We start from the raw sequence: 14,090 nt of genomic DNA on the forward strand, positions 1-14,090 counted from the left end.
GTTTTCTTTCTCCACATTTTTTTCCCCTTCTGGAGTATTTTAAAACAAATCCCAAGAGTGTGTCATTAAAAGAGCATATTTTTAATATTCTATTTCTTCACTTGAAGTTGTGACAGAATTTGAAGTATCTTTTCAATATCATCGGTCTCAAGAATCTTTTTTATTTTATCTTTTAATTTTTTTAGGAGGGGAGGTAATTTATTTATACTGGAGGTAGTGGGGATTGAAACTGGGACCTTGTGCATGCTAGGCACACACTCTACCACTGAGCTGTACCCTCCCCCCCGAGAATCTTTTAAAATATCTGACTGCCTTCCCCTGGAGATGGAAGGATTATGCTATTTTTTTTTTTTTTTTGGAAGGATTATGCTGTTGATGGATAACTTCTACTTCTCAGTGGATATGTTAGGATGGCAGAGAAATGAAAGTGGAAAAACTTGATTGTGTGACTTTTGTCCTGCAAAAAAAATGTGTTCATGTAGATTGCATAATTAAGGTTATCATAGCAGAAGTGGTTAGTGCCATCCTTCTGCTTTATTTAGCTTTAATGAAGAGTACATTTCCTTAGAGCATGCTTTCTTTAATATTGTTCAGCCATACGATAGAGGTATTTTTTGGCAATGGTCGTGTAGAGAGAAGAAAGTTTGTTTCTGCCATTTGTTGTTTCATATATTTATAGTAACTGATCACAAGATGAATTCACCTGTCTACAACTTAAATATCAAGTAGAATTTGCTGCAACAGTCTAACATGGTACGTGGTATTATTTGACATGGATACTAATCAAAGTAAGAATAAACCTATGCCATAAGTCAAATTTGCAAAGTTTAAATCGCAAAGACAAATTTAAATGTCCTATATAATAAAGTTAGCACCATAAAAATAGTTGTGATTAGTTCTTACTGTTAAGATTTTTTGAGGGGGGCTTATCTTAACATTAGTTGGAGTTAAGATTGTAACCAAATTACAAATGTATTTGAGTTTAAGTGTATTTGAGTTTATCTCCCCAAATCTGGAATCCAAGCAGTTTCTAGTGGCTTGGTGTAAACTTGTTTTGGCTGTTCCTTACTTGCATGGGCAGGAATTATTAATAGAAATATTCAAGGTTTCACAAGCTTCAGGTTTGAGCAAGATGGTCTACGAATTATCCTCCTTTAAGTTGTTGATTTTAGAGTTTATGAATTTAGAGAAATTCAGCTACTTAAACTAAAACCTTGGGGGACTCTCCTGATAGTTTGCATTTCTGAGTTTCTTTTGGCTGTCAGTCCAGTAAAATAGGTTATAAATGAGTTGACCCAGTACTTTCAGTATTTATTTTTTTGACTTATTTCTTGTTCCTTTCCCCCAGTGCCCTCTCACCCTTGGTGTTTTTCCTTATAAAGCTAAGAGTATGTTGTATGTTACTTGGTTCCTACTTTTTGTACTTTGAGACTTTATACTATTTCTAGCTTATCTTTTAAAAAAATATTTATTTATTTATTTTAATGGAGATTCTGGGGATTGAACCCAGGACCTTGTGCATGCTGGGCACGTGCTCCACCAGTGAGCTATACCCTCCCCACATCGCTTATCTTCTGTAGAGCGTTTATCTTCATCTTCCTTCTTCTCATGGTCATAAGAGCTACTGTTTATTGAACAGGGACCAAGTGCTAGGCGCTCTGCTGAACACTTAATTATACATCGCCTTATTCGATCTCACAGCAGCCCTCTGAGGTAGACACTATTTACATCTGCATTTGAGGAAACTGAGATTTGGAGAGGCTAGAGTAACTTGCTTCAGGCTGTCTAGCTATTTAATGACAGAGCTGAGATTTGAACCCAGATCTGTCTCACTCAGAGTCTAGCTGTTTCACCCTTATGCTCCAAATAGAAAGAAAACATCCTTTGGCTTGTTACTCAGTGGCTGCAAACTTTCAACCAATGATGGAGAAGATTTCGACCTTAGAAGGATTAGTGCTCCCTGCGTTAATTTGATTGATACGTCAATTTCTTCCATACTTGTTGAGTGTCTATTGTGGGCCAGACACATGGTATGTACAAGATGGACAGATTCTGACTTCCTGGAATTCAGAGCTCAGTCCAGTTGGGGAGATCAACATCTCAACAGGCAGTGCTTTGAGATGTGCTATGAGCAGGATGATTGGGGGCTAGGGCAGCACATGACCCACGGTCCTGAGGGCATGGAGGGAAGCCGAAGCTGACACCCAGTGGATGAATAAGAGTTGCTAAAGGAAGAGAGTAGAGACATGTTCTAGACAAAGGAAACAGAATATGCCGGGAAGCCAGAGAGAGCTTAGCATGTTAGCGAAACAGATTAAGTACAGCTGGACTGAGGGGTTCAGGGTGGAGAATGGCCGGCGTGAAGCTGATTCCTTTCCTTGTAGTTGGGTAACAGGTAAAGTTGGGACTGGTTAAACAGGTCTTTTCCCACCACCTGTTTCCAATGCCCGTCAGCTGAACTTCCTCCTCCCCTCTTTAGGGAGGCAGAAGGGCTCAGCACTTAGGACTTGGACCTTGGAGTCACACCTGGTTCACACCGCAGCCCAGCCACTTTATAACGTTGTTAAACCTCAATTCCTTTCTCTCGTGAAACAGGCCTTAGAAGAGTATCTGTTTGTAAATGGCTTCTTTGAAGATTGACTCGGATGTATTTTTAACACTGCTTACTTAGCACAATGCCTAGCACATGAGAAACACTCAAAAAATAATAAAGCAATAGTTTTCTCAGTGGCACAGAAAATGCCCATCCTTCCAATGCCCATTAAATATCCACTGCTTTTATTGAGAGATTGAATTTAGTTCATCATAAGGCAAGCATTTATTTATGATTTGTGGTACCTTTTTAGCAGGATAGGGTGCAACTGACAAGATCCAAAATTCCTAAGGTATGTGCTGGTCCAGAGAAATTAGAAAGGATAGAATGTTCAGCAGGGAAAGTGTTCTGTGGTCAAATAGCAATCAGGTGTTACACAAGGATAAACCGGTGTCTTTACTGCATGGCTTTGATTCAGAGTCTTTAATGCCGTATGTGCATTGTAGATTTCTAAGTATGAGATAAAGTATACTGTCTTTCCCAAACTTATATGGAATGACTGTAAGTTAGGAAACTGGGATGTAGCAGGCCCACGCTGGTGCCTTTGGGACCAGTTAATGGGAAGACAGAACAGGCTCTCCATCATTGGGAATGTTCTCCTAGGGAACAGTTGTTTGGCCTGTATTTTTTATCTAAGTGGCGGGCAGGTCTGCTGTAAGCCACATCCTGGTGCCATGTCATCTGTTGCTGTAATAATATCTTTCTGTCTTGTCTTTAGGGGATGTTGTTAGGAAGTGATTCTGTGTTTCTTAGACTCTTGGTCCTTCCTCCTACTTGCTAATTGACTCTTCACCCAGTTTTTGCAGTACCTGGACTTTTAAAAGTGTAATTTAATTTCTGTATTTTAAAAATCAAACTTTGCATTTTCAGTTATTTGTAGATTTACATGCAGTTGTAAGCAGTAATGCAGAGAGACCTTCTGTACCCTTTATCCAGTTTCCCCTAACTTGCAAAACTACGGGACATGACCACAAACAGGATGTTGACACTGTTGCTGTAAAATGCAGAACGTTTCCATCACTACAAAGCTCCTTCCAGTTGCCTGTCATGGCCACACCCACCTACCTGCCAGACTGCTAGTCGCCGCGGATCTGCTCTCCATTTCCGTAATTTTATCACTTCAAAAATGTTACATAAGTAATCACACAATGTATGCCTTTTGGGATTGGCTCTTTTTGCTTCGAATAATTCCCTGGACATTCATCCAAGTTGTTATATCCTTTGGGTTTTTTTTTTTTGTTTTTTTTTTTTTGCTGAGGCGTATTGTGTGACATGGATGTACCTCGCTCACCCATTGATGGACTGGTAAGTTGTTTCCAATTTTTGGCTCTTAGGAATGAAACTTATATAAACATTTGTTTCCAGATTTTTGTTGTTGTTTGGTGGGTTTTTTTTTTCTTCAGAGGAGGAGGTAATTAGGTATTTTGTTTGTATATTTATTTTAATGGAGGTACTGGGGATTGAACCCAGGACCTTGTGCATGCTAAGCATGCTCTCTGCCACTGAGCTATACCCCGCCCCCTACTGTTTCCATGTTTTTGTGTGAACATAAGTCTCCGTTTCTCCCTTTTAAATGCCAAAGAGTGTAACTGAGGGATGGTACAAGAATTTTCTGTTTAATTTTAGAAGAAACTGTCAGATGAGTTTCCAGAGCGGCCGTATCATGGTGTAGTCCTCCCAGCAGTGTATGTGTGTGTGATCTAGGCTCTCCAAACCTGTGGTGGCATTTGGTATTGCCTGGGAATTTTTTTTGAGGACTAACGATTGAAAGAAAAATATTGTCAGGAGGAGGCAAGGTCCTTGGCGACCTCTGCCCACCCATGCTGCTGCTGTTGCTTGCCTGGGGGAGAGGAATGTGGCCTCCTCGCTCTCCAGAATGGTGGCTCCGAAATGTTCCATCCTGGTCTGATACGTGTTTTTTCAGTTTCACTTTGGACTTTGGGTTCCATCATCTTTGCCAACTCCTTGTTCTTCCACACCCTTCGTAAAATGGGCCAGAAGCAGGACTTCTTTCTTATTAGACTGAGCAGGAAGTGGTATGCCAATGTAACCATGTCACTTTGTTCCCTTGTTCCCTTAAAAACATCATCATTCATCTAGTGTTCATTTATTTTCTTTTGAAAACTTAATCTGGAGTCTCTTTGACATTTTTTCTTGTTTGGCTATTTGCTTATAACTTTTGAGTATCTTAATTAGGCTTGATAGGAGTAACTTAAGTTAACTTTAAAAATGATAACAAATAAAAGGGATATTATTTGGGGTAACATGTGCCCTTAAAACACTTTGGTGACAGTGCTGTCTTTCCTTAAAATATAAATTCTTCTCCTACCTGTTTATTTAAAAAACTGCATTAAAAATGAAATAGCTCACTCTCACTTAAAAATTTTATAAGCATCTGACCCACACCATCATGAATTATTTTAAATCTCAGATAGTCTCTAATTTGGAAAGCATTGTTCTTTCACACGAGGCCGTGCTCACTTTGCATGGCTAGTCTGTTTAATATTTTCCTAATTCCCCCGTCTCTAATACCCAGCTTGATTCAGCAGCATGACCTGTGGCATAGTCACAGACAAATATTCACGCTGGAATTTGTGTGTTTACAGCTCAAGTGACATCAACCTTAGCTGATGGTTCTTAGACTTTTTAAAAACCAATTGTGTCTTATAAAGACACATAATTTTCTGTGGAACCAATAAAATAGTGCTATTTTATGAGTATAAGTGTGTTTTGCAGGTTTATAGTTAAAAATCCAAAATACTGGCATAAACGCCATCAGTGATTTCCGTGAGGCTGTTTTGATGACCATAGCTTAGAAATAGAAGAGAGGATTAGATTTGGTTTTGGCAGCATAATAGAGAGACTCCCTATTTACCCGTGAAATAGTACAAATATCACAGTTTTTAAAATAGCTAGTTTTGCAATCTCAGGATGCTTTCCAAGTAAATAGAGATGTCAGGAGAGAGAAGCTGTATCCTGAGTTCTGCACAAAAGTGGATTATCCTGACAGCACAGCTTACCTCATTGTTGATCTCAAACAAGTTAAATTTTGTGTAACATCAAATCATGTGTTTGTGTTTTACTCCAGCAGTTAAAATTGATGTCAGAATGAAATTCACATCAGATGTTTGTAGATTGCAGTGGCTTCTGAAGAAACACTGTTGAAAAATCATTGTTTGAGCCCTCTGGGTTTAATTCCCTCTGCAGGAGGCTCTTGTACCTGTTGTTGGGTAATTCGAACAGTTCTCTTTGTGGAACTGTTAGGAGTCTCAACTTTTAAGGATCACTTACAATTCATTGCATAGGTAATTTTCAAAGCACCTGGGTGAAGTTACATGAGTCCAGAAAACTGAGCTTTAGAAAACAGCAACATTGAAACAATCTTCAGGAGTGGCTGTCGAGACCACTCCTTCTTGCCAAGGGTCCTGGCAAAGTTCTGGGAAATTCAAAATAAAAGAATCCATACTTGAGGGCTTCGGAATTTACCCCAACTCAGAACTGGAGTCATCTCCCACTGATCTCTGGGTAGGGAGTTGGAGCAGGCTCTGGCTCTGGGCATGTGTTTGCAGGGGGCAGTTCTTTCTGGCCAGCTTGAACTTGTTACCTGAGCTGCATTTACATTCTACTTTCTCATCTGCATCTGCCCCAGTTTCTTTTGTAGTTAGGATAGGCGAGTCAAATGACCTTGAACAAGAAGCCTTGAACATACACCAGGCTTGGTGTAACTTTTCACTGTTCTTAAAAAGATCCTCTTTTCAGCCTCTGGGACTTAGGCACCCTGGGACCAGGGCATTTAGGTACACTGTGGGGAGGAGAGGGAGTGTTCTTCAAGTAGTGTGAAGGGGGCATTGTGGAGCAGGAGGAGCCAGGAAATCTAACCAGAATATGCAATGAATTGGGAGATCAGTAGGTAACTAAGTTAAAAAGTTACTTATTTTATAACTATGCAAAAGATAACTTTTTTCCATAGTTATGAAATAGGGTACAGAGAAAACGAAACAAAAAGTTACGGTAATATCTTTATGTTTCATTTTTCTAGAAACACTCTTAATATCTATTGTTAAAGTAGATTGTAAATGCAACTAAAATCTGATGAAGGATAGAACTGTTCCCTCTTGATCATCCTCCCGTTTCTAAAAGGATTCTTTATCTTTTAACAGAATGCAGGGGTTTGGATTGATATATATGGGGCCTATTGTTGTCTAAATCTTTGTTCTTCTATACAGTTTTTTAATTGACGTATAGTCAGTTTACAATGTTGCATCAGTTTCTGGTGTACAGCATAATACTTCAGTCATACATATAATACTTCTCATATCGTTTCTTATTATAGGTTACTGCAAGGTATTGAATATAGTTCCCTGTGCTCTACAGTAGAAATTTGTTTAAATCTTTGTTCTGCTCTATTCTCTCTCTCCCTGTCAATCCCTCCCTCTCTCAGTATATCATTTTCTGCAATTCTTTGAGTAAAGAGGGGTAAAATGAAAGGAGAGGACGCTTGGAGTGGGGGTGTGTGTGTGTAAATAAAACAGTCTGGTCACTTTCACCCACTGGGTCCTTTCTCTCATCTTGGTTGCTTGGGAGAGAATTTGTCTTTTTTGGAAACATTATCTCTTTATGAACTTTGGCCAGCAGATGTCTGGGACTCTTCAGAGACTCCAGTTGCACAGCAAGTCCTCTTAGAGGTAAAAGCAGGGATGTACAAAAGCCCTGAGCTGTACTTACAGCATCTCCAGCCTGTGGCAGGGGTTTGAAATGAATATGCTGAGTTCGTGCTAAGAAACAGGTATCTGTTCCTACTGATTCCTGGGCTTTGGGGGTCTCAGGAGACATTTATGGGCATTGACTGGGATGAATAGGCATGTCCTCCAGGCAGAATCTGGTGTGGACAGACTGACTTAAGCTGACTCTGGGGAAGTTTGTTCAGACCTTGCCCTCCTAGATTGCTGCCCAGAGGGTCTTGGGGCTGGAGGCTTTTTGATGGCCATCTAAGCACGCATCCTAGCCTATAAGAAGTTGCTTCTGTAGCATCTCTGATAGCTGGGTATCCACTTTTTGCTTCAGTATTTCCATTGATACAAGAGTCTCAGAAAGTCCTTTCTTGGTTTGGGCTGGAATTTGTTTCCCAGTAGCTTCTCTGCATTCATTCTAGTGTAAATTACTGGCTTTACTGGAAAATCACAGGACGATTTTTCTCCCTCCTACATGAGTGCAGGTCAGGTATTTGAAGACAGTTGTCATGTTTTTCCTTTGTCTTTTAGTCAGGTGAAATATGCTCACTTCCTGCGAGTCTCAGTCCTTAGAGGACATTGCTTTCTGACTCATTTTTTAGTTTTTTTTTTGGCGGGGGAGGGAGGTAATTAAGTTTATTTATTTACTTTTCTTTAGAGGAGGTATTGGGGATCGAACCCAGGACCTCGTGCGCACTAAGCATGCACTCTACCACTTTGAGCTGTACCCTCCCCCTGCTTTCTGACTTTTCACTGTTCTAATCATCTCACTTTGGACTCATCCTACTTCACCAGTGAGCCTTTTAAACTGTAGGTGTTTGGGGATCACAAATGTTTGGCAAACACTGTTAAACTGAATAAACAGTTTTTTCCAGCTGAAGAAAACAGATTTTCTCAGAGTCTTTATTGGGCTTCTGTGGACTGTGCCTTTCAGAGGGGGGACTGTAGTGTGTGGCATCACAGAATCTGTTCTCCAGACCCTGTAGGAAGCATCGATCAAGGTGCCAAGTGAAGACTACCAGCTGCACGTGGCTTGGCCAAATAAAAGTTTTCTTTTTGTTTTTAAAATTTTGGAAGTATCTATGGTATTTGCATCACTAACAAGCTATGAAATATAAGAAGGCTAAGCCAAAGCATCACCTAGTCCTATCAATTTGGATGCAATCACTGGAAAAAATATCAGTAAGTGTTTCCCACAATTTCCTGTGCTAATATACATAAACTACATGATACAATTTACGAATGGAATCACGAATACTATTTCGTAGTTGACTTTTAATTTTTGAGGTCAAAGCTTTCCATGACAAGACTGTGTATTCATGGTATGAATTTTGTATGGCAGTCCATTCTCCCACTTGAGAGGTGCACCATAATTTATCTAACACTTATGAGATCATTAAGTTGCTTCTAATGTTTTGTCTTATAAATATGTACATCCTCACATTTATTTTTCTTGGATAAACTCCTGGAAGTGGACTTCTTGCTGCCTGATGGACTTTTTAAAATGATGTGTTTTTCACCTGATTGTTATTCTGAAAGTCTCAATAGAGAATCATCTCTCCACCTTGTTAATTTTATTGTCTTTAAAAAAGTCTACTTAGCAGACTGACTGTTTTTTTCTTTTTCTTTTTTTAAGTCCTTGTATTTCTTAGGCAAGTGCTCCTTGGCCCTTAGCTCCCGAGGCAAACTTCTTTCTTGTACTCAGGGACCTTTTAGGTCTGCCTGCGTGGCTGTGTTTTCTTCTACTGCAGTAAGTTTGTAGGCATGAAGTCCTGTGGCTCTGGGTGTTTGCTGGTGGCTGCTGATGGGGTTCCAGAGTCACAGCTCTTGATTATCCCTGACTTGGCTTCTCTTCAATCAGCCATAGCTTTTCCTTTGCTGAACCCCAGCTCGGTGTGAGACTGCACTATGCCATTCAGATCTTGGAACTTTGCCCTGGTCCCAAGACTTCCTTACCTTGGGTCCTTGAGTGCCCTGATAAATGGTAGTTGAGCAGATTTGCTACTGATAAGGCCTCTGGTACTTCATTGGACCAGCTGTGGTTAAGGAGAACCCTAAGCCAGTGTGCATGTACTGGCATCTTAGAAGATATTTTAGTATTGTGAGGAAAGGAGACATTACTTTTTCTCTCAGGCTGTCCTGAAGGCAATTGACTTCATCTGTGTAGCCAACAATACATCTCTTTTTAATTTTTTTAAATTAAAAAAAATTTCTTTGGGAGGGTAAGGTAATTAGGTTTTATTTACTTATTTATCTTTTTAATGGAGGTGCTGAAGATTGAATCCAGGACCTCGTGCATGCTAAGCAAACACTGTACCACTGAGCTATACCTGCCCCCCCCCCCCCCAGCAATAGCCTTAAGTCATATGTCCTTCCCAATGCATCTGCAGAGGAGTCCTTCACTTCCCACTTCTCTTCCACACTTTCTCACCCTTTCCCTGACTCCGCCCCTCCCCACCACAGGGGTGTGTCTAGTTCACGAGGACCCCTGGCTCCCCGCCCCAGTGAGCTGCTCCTGGAGCCCTCTCTCCCTTGGTGATCCCTCCAGGGTGCAGCCTGCATTCCTCTCCTTTCAGCGCTGCCCTTGTGTACCACGTTGCTTGTGGTTGTCTTTCTTTCCAAGACTGGCAGGTGGGATGAGGTTTCTGAGGGGAACCCCCACCCCCCACTTGTTACCCCCTGTTATTTGCTTAGCAGAAAACAAGCACAGAAGCACATTTTCAGAGTTACGGTTCCAGTCCCTGTATGGAACAGATGAGGGAAAATGAGAGAACAAGAGGTGGGGAGGTTGCTGAGATTTCAGAAGTCTTGCAGAGTCTCTTTTAAGACAGTCTCTCTGTGATTTGATTCCTGCCTCCCTGGCACCTCGCAACACTGTCTTGTTGAATCTGAGCTAAAGTGTGGCTGGCGATGTCCAGGCTGGGTGGTTAGGTGTTACCCGTGGGCATTTTCAGTTTCCTGAATTCATCTGTCCTAAATCGGTTGTCACTGGCAACCAAAAGATTATATCATACCATGTAGGCATGAGAATGAAACTGAAATGGGGGGGAGAAGCGCTTGTGGTTCTTGGACAGGTCAGTTTGGCACTCAGATCATTACAGCTCCTTTTCTTCTAAATCGCCCTGGACCAGTTTCTATTCTTTGCCTGCATCCTTGGAGGACCAAAATTGTTGCAGTCTGGGGAAACTTTTCGTACAACTCAGTTCATTGAATCACAGGCACTGCTTGTGCTGATGAAAATCAAAACCAGGCTGCAGAGAAAGGCTTAGTTCATTCGATGCTTGGCTTGTTTGTGTGGATGTTTCCATTTAAATTGTCTGGGCGTCCTGCTCCTTATCAGAACTCTTGTCCCCTCAGTATTCATCATTTGTGAATTAACTGTGAAGCTCTGGGAACTGTTTCCTTTTCAACAGTTTGCCTCTCTAGAAAAAGACCTTTGGAGTTGAAATAGCCCTTTAACTCCACCCGCTCATTCCCCCTTCATTCTACACTACTACTAAGTGGTTTCTGTGAGGAACATGGTAGGTTGTCTCTGTTCAATATTTCTCTCTCTTTCTTCACAAGGCCTGGATGCAAGAAGTTGATCCAATCTCCCCTGTCTGGTGTTACTTAAAACAAAACATCTGGAGCAAAGGAGAGGCTATTAGCACTTTGTCACTTACAGCTTCTTAACCATCCTCCTATTGTGAGTTCTCACTGCAGCGACTTAATGAAGCTTCTGTCTTTGCATCTGACACATGCGGGTTGTCCGTGGAGCTGAAACAGTGTTGTCAGCAGTGCTGTGTTTACAGGAAGCCTTCACACTCGGGTCCTTTTTGGTTGATTCTGTATTCTCTGGGAAGAGCCAGTTTCTCTATGCATCAGAGTTGGGCTCCATACTTTAATATTCCAGAGAGTAATGCTTGTGGCTTAGTTAGTCTGAAATTCAGGGATGACCTTTTTGCTTTTTAAATATCTTCACAGACATTTTATAGTTCCTTCTCTTTTAGCAGCTTTCTCTGTGTAATTGGATCCATCTGACTGGGTTTGAATCCTAAAACTACTGTTTTCCTGCTGTCTAACTAACTTCGCTTTCCTCATCCATAAAATGGGTGGAATAATAGAACCTACATCGTAGACTTGTTTTGAAAATTAAAGGAGATATCTATATATAAAATATTTTAAATAGTGTCTGGCATATAATAAGTCATCAAGAAGTCTTAACTGTTGTTACTGTTGGGGGGTCAGTAAGATGTGCTAAATGCTCTGAATATGAGAATCTAGCTCTATATCCATAGACAAAGATGACTGGGGTATATTTTATATAAATATTCCAAAGGAAGTACTTCTTTGCGTCTTTTCCCAGCCCTGTGCAAGAGACCTGTTGCAGTGTTTTCTCTGCTCAGAGCTCTTTAAGCCAGCATTGGCTGTCTCCACATTGGGTTTAGGATTTTTTCACTCTACTGCTCTTAAAAGAGGGGACTTCGATTTTGAAAAAAAATCTTTAAGAAAGGTTTTTTTCTTAACATATGTACTACTTTCAGTGCATGTACTATTCTTGACATTTTGGACCCAGTGATTCTTTGTTGTAAGGCTGCCTGTGCTTTATAGGATGTTTAGTATCATCCCTGCTTCTGCCCACTGGATGCCAGCAGCTTCACAACCTTCCCTCAACTATGACAAATAAAAATGCCTCCAGACTTTATGAGACATTCTCTGGGTGGCAGAATTGCCCCCCAGTTGAGAACCACTGGTTTAGATCAGCGGATCCTGAAATGTCAAAGAGCAAATGCATACCGTGTCATACTTAGCTGACAAAGTTATATTCAAGTCTGAAAATTTACAAGTTCTATAATACAGCTATGTTTAATTTACTTAAAAATCCGTAGGCACTTTAAAATACTTATTTTTGAAGTATTTAGATACCTTTATATAAAACAAAAATAACAGATTGCCCCAAAGCAGAAGTTTGTCTTATTTTAAGACACCCAGTTTAAAAACCATTGGTCTGGAAAAAACCCAAAAAACCTATTGGTTTGGTTGCTGGTTCTTTACATGTGGTCCTGAGAACAGCAGTATGAACATCACTGGGGAACTTGTTAGCAACACAAATTCATAGGAGCCCCATCCAGAACTACTGAAGTGAAGACCCTGGGAGTAGGGCCCAGTGATCCATTTTAACAGGCCCTTCAGGTGATTTGGATGCAAACTGAAATTTGAGAAACACTGGGTTAGATTCTTTACTACTACTGGATACCTGTCGAATAAGCCTTGTTGAGAAATATGCAAAAGCTGCCAGATACAGAACTTTGGAATCTGCTTAGGAAAATGACTTTTACTTGGCAGGTCATGCTGGGCGTCTGCTGGTCATAGTGGTCCCCTCTGAGAGCACATCATGTCCACTCCTTCCTTTTGAGGGGGTCTTTTCCTTAGCATTCCTGGGCTTGCGACCAGAATCCCCACGCCTTGGCCACCACTGATTAAACTCAGGATGGTCGTGACCTCCCAAGGTCAGCCTCTGTAGGCCACCCAACAGCCTATCCCTCGCAGCTCTGCCCAACAAGGCTGACCAGTATCGGATAGACATTCTTCCTCTTGGGGGTGGGGGAGGGTATCGCTCAGTGGTAGAGCGCATGCTTAGCATGCATGAAGTCCTGAGTTCAATCCCCAGTACCTCCATTAAAAAAACAAACAAAAAACTCTTCCTCTTGGGAGTCTGAGACACAGAAACAGAAGAAGGCGGGAGGCACGAGCCAGTAAAAGCCTTTGTGCAAGCAGAAGCCGGGGAGTGTGCAGAGGCCGTTATGAGCCAGCTGTGGCACGAACAGCAGAAGCAGGAAGAGGGTGGCTGAGCCCTGAAAGCTGCTTTCGAAGGGTGATTCCAAAGCTGAATAGTGAATCAGACTGTTGAAAATGTCTCGGAACAGTGTGTTTTCATTTTGTACAAGACCCAACTGGGCAGCTGCTCATAGGGTTCCCATTCTTGCTTAGTGCCCTAGGTATCCTCATGTTAGACCATCATTCAGTGAGGCAGCTTCAGTATATGTCTCTTCCTGTCACCTGGAGGAGCCCAGCAAATATCCACTCCTATTAGGAGACCGGGTGGTCCCTGCAGGCAGGCCTCCTAGCACGCTGCTCCCTTAAAGTGGAGACTGTCAGCCTGGCTCTGCCTCAGAAGCACCAGGGTGGCCCCTGCCTCGTCATTTAAAAACACTCTCCACGTGGGATCCCGATAGACAATTGAAGTTAACGTTACAGGAAAGTGTGGGAGATGGGAGCTGTTCATTTCAGCATGTCTCGTTGACTTGCCCAAAACAAATATGCACAGAGCATATTTCAGAAAACCCCAGACCTTGCTTCACTTCCTTGTGCCAGACCAAAGAGACCAACCCACCATGTCCATTCCAAGGACCTATTGCTTTGACTCCAATAACATTTTCTCTTAGCATTTCCTGTTAAGGCATCTCAGTACCATCTCTTTTGAGAGAGGTGCTAAGAGAGCCTTAAAAAACAAAAAAGAAAAACAAAAACACCCTCAAAAACACCAACAACAATGAAAGTACAGGCAGTCGAGTGTTGAAATCAACCTTGTGAATCATTTGCTAAAAATTCAGTGGGCCTAAAGAAATTTCTATCCAGTTTGAACTATTGACATCAACCCTATCCAGTTCGTTGGCACCTCTCTTATTCCTCTAGTCACCCCTTCTTCCCTCTCTTTCCTGTTAAAACCTGGAAGAGGATACAAGTACTTTCATGCAGCAAATCCATTGGATTCTTTCACACACATG

At 41.4% G+C, this 14,090-nt stretch overlaps 2 protein-coding genes across 6 annotated transcripts in view; one reads left to right on the plus strand and one right to left on the minus strand.

Annotated features, from left to right (window-relative positions):
* Positions 1-14,090, minus strand: part of LOC105084186 (cytidine monophosphate-N-acetylneuraminic acid hydroxylase) — a 216,769-nt gene that overhangs the window by 123,201 nt on the left and 79,478 nt on the right. The window lies entirely within an intron of this gene.
* CARMIL1 (capping protein regulator and myosin 1 linker 1) overlaps positions 1-14,090 on the plus strand; it is a 280,855-nt gene that overhangs the window by 6,185 nt on the left and 260,580 nt on the right. The window lies entirely within an intron of this gene.

The sequence above is a fragment of the Camelus bactrianus genome, chromosome 20 (assembly GCF_048773025.1).
Source record: "Camelus bactrianus isolate YW-2024 breed Bactrian camel chromosome 20, ASM4877302v1, whole genome shotgun sequence".
In the NCBI taxonomy this organism is placed as follows: Eukaryota; Metazoa; Chordata; class Mammalia; order Artiodactyla; family Camelidae; genus Camelus; species Camelus bactrianus.